The 3,107-nt window shown below is 41.0% G+C and overlaps 1 protein-coding gene across 1 annotated transcript in view; it reads right to left on the reverse strand.

Moving 5' to 3' along the window:
- The window catches only part of SORCS1 (sortilin related VPS10 domain containing receptor 1), a 682,844-nt gene that overhangs the window by 449,161 nt on the left and 230,576 nt on the right, over positions 1-3,107 (reverse strand). The gene's annotated exons all lie outside the window — the stretch shown is intronic.

A 3,107-nucleotide genomic window follows, 5' to 3' on the forward strand; every position in this document is an offset into this window, starting at 1 on the left:
TCTGGACGAGGAGAGACCCATCGTTGCATCTATATGGCTGCTTGCAAGCTTTTAAGATCCCAGTCGCTCCTCACCAAAATAGGAGGTGGAACAATGTTTTATGTAGTATGTTATGCCAATTGAGCTTGATGTCTCCTACGACTATGGTCCTGAGCCCACAGGTTCAGCAACTCACTCCCTCTGGCTAGCTGCTGTGACCAAGAAGTGACTACAACCTTGTCCCTCGTCAGCTCTACTACACACCTGGGAATTATTGCAAAACATACAAATATACTTGTAGAACCATTGTCTGCCAACCCTATACATGGTCTTGGGTACACTCCCCACTGCATAGACATACCTAATAGTTTAGCCTGTCCACCTATCTATTCACCCATATACCCATGTTTGCCATCATTGACAATGCAGTACTCTATGTACAAAAGGGTTCATTTTTGTTGTCTGCACCTCCCATGTTCCTCTCTCTGTCTTTCTCTTCCTCAATGCCACCATGTTGATTTGTACATGGAGTTTTTGAGGGTAAAGAATAATCTTAACATACCATATGCTGAGTTGGTACATGAAGTAAGGGTTTCTATGGACAGAAGTAAGGACTGAATTGGGCCCATTCAGAAATGGGAGAGTTGGACGAAGTAGACTGAGGACTGAAACTGGTAGGAGTACACAGATCTAGGTTTTGTGGAAATGGAACTTACACAATCTGGGGCCTCTCTTTCAGAGAAAGAATACTTAGTTATGAATAACTATTCATTTAAAAGTGAATATTTATTAGAATAAGAAATTAAATCACACCAAACTATTAGAGCCTTAAAGATTCATATATATTTTCTTCCTAAGATATCTTCAGGGAGTTTAGTGGAAATAAGAAAAATAAATGATTTCTGATTGCAGTCTGTCCTCTCCTTTCCATCCAGAACACTCCCACCCTCAAACTCCCACTCTAGAAATTCCAAGCACTCATGCGGGCCCATACACATGGATATGTGTTTTGGCAACTACTCTCTATTTTTATTGAAAGAAAGGAAGAGAGAGAGAGAAAGAGAGACAGAGACAGAGAGATAAAGGAAGAAAGAGGGAGGGAGAGAAGGAAAGAGTGAGAGGGAGACGAAAGCTTAGCTTCACTTTAAATTCACTGTACGTGAGATTATGCATCAGATGTTCGTTAAACTCTACCAATGGAACTATCCATTACAGGAGTTGGGGCTGTGGATCATGAGCTGTGGACTTGAGCCCAAGCTCTGCTACACACTGAGACACTGAGGAAGGCATTGTCCCTCTCTGAGCTTCCATTTCCTCCATGGTTTGAACTACATGTTTGCCTGTTTCTCTTTTCATTATACTATTTTATGCTGAAGACCTCGACCTAGTCTATCTTCAGTATTGCCATCCCAGTAAATGCTATTGTTGCTGTCCAAGCCAAAGCCTCGAGTCATCCTTGACTTTATCCTGTCCCTCTTCTTCCCAAAGCTAATAAATAACTAAGTCAATCTACCTCTCCCATCTAACCTTATCCTTAGCAACCTGGTCCAGGGTACTTCATTTGTCACCTGTTAATGTTGTTAAGTGCCGTAGGGTTGGACTCGACTCATAGCAACCCCTCCTTGGGTTTCCGAGGCAGTATCACTATGAAAGTAGATTGCCCCATCTTCCTTCCCAGGAGTGGTTGGTGGATTTGAACCGCCAGCCTTCTGGTTAGCAGTTAAGTCCCTTAGGCACTATGCTACCAGAGCTCCCTTTTCTCACCTAGATGACTGCAATGCCTCTGACAGCTCTGCCAGCATCCAATCTTGCTTCCTTCAAGTCATCCTCAACATTGCTGCCACTATAATTTTTTTCAATATGGCAAACTTACCATCTTTTCCTAATCTTTAGGGCATTTCTCTCTAACCCCTCATTAAATTAAAATCAAGTTTAAATTCCATAATAAGACTTACAATGCCAAGTATGATCTAGTTCCTGCCCTCACGTTCAAACCAGTATCTTCTTCATTCTCACAACTCTTGGTGAACTTAGACATAATACTGTCAATGCTGATCCAAGCAACATCAACATCTGCTGTTTGTCTAACTGACTCTGGTTGTAGAGGTGATGGGCTTTTTCAGGCATAAACCACATGTTCCAGTTATGTGAGCAATTATTTCCAAGCACAGACAACATAATCCAGTTTGCATGAGCCTCTAGAATAGAGTGGGATCACAGAACTGTGAGCAACCACAATACGAGAGCATTGCCATTTCATCAAATTAGAATTTTAGGAATGGTATCTCAAATACATTGGATTTCCCCTAGAAGGTTTCAGCTGATTAAAGGATTAAATGCTACAGATAATTCAATACTCTGAATCTCTTTTGTGAGGGCTGAGTAGTTGTAAAACATGCCTATGATCTAATCCAAAGGTTTATTGATTTTTCTGTTCTTTCATTCAAAAGTGTTAGCTTTCATGCACAGATGTGTGAAAGACCTGAAGGTTGGCCAGGACAGTGTAGAGCTTCACTTCTGTTCTGTGAGTTTCTGCTATCCAGGAAAGGGCAGCCCTGGAAGTGTGAGTACTTCAGGGTACAGATGTAACAGAAACAGTTTTGCTCACAATCTGAAGTCATATTCTGAGTTCCAGATCATGTGGCTATATTTGATGGACCCTTAAAATCTCCTCCCCTGACAATAGGGGCAAAGCCAAAAAGAGTTATGTATGGGGGATAGGGCACAGGGCCTAAAGCCAGGAGTTGAGAGGGCTGGATTCTAGTTACAAAATAAATTTTAATTACTTTTATGTCCGTAGTCAAATCATTGAACTTCTTTCCCTTCTCTTACTTTTCCTATTAACTGGGTCTGATAAAATTAGCATCCTCTTTTTTAACTGTATTATGAAAACCAACTTCCTTTATTGAGTGTTTCTTTTTATATTTGCCACTCAGCTAAGCATTGTAAAGAAATTAATCCATACTTTATGGATTAATAAGATATTATATATATGTTGTTGTTGTTATGAGCCATTGAGTTGGACCCAATTCATAGCGACCCCTCCTTGGGTTTCTGAGGCAGTGTCACTATAGAAGTAGACTGCCCAACCTTCCTTCCACAGAGTGGCTGGTGGGTTTGAACTGCCA

The sequence above is a fragment of the Orycteropus afer genome, unplaced genomic scaffold, assembly GCF_000298275.1.
Source record: "Orycteropus afer afer isolate SDZICR_OR568_19922 unplaced genomic scaffold, OryAfe1.0 scaffold00082, whole genome shotgun sequence".
NCBI classification, from domain to species: Eukaryota; Metazoa; Chordata; class Mammalia; order Tubulidentata; family Orycteropodidae; genus Orycteropus; species Orycteropus afer.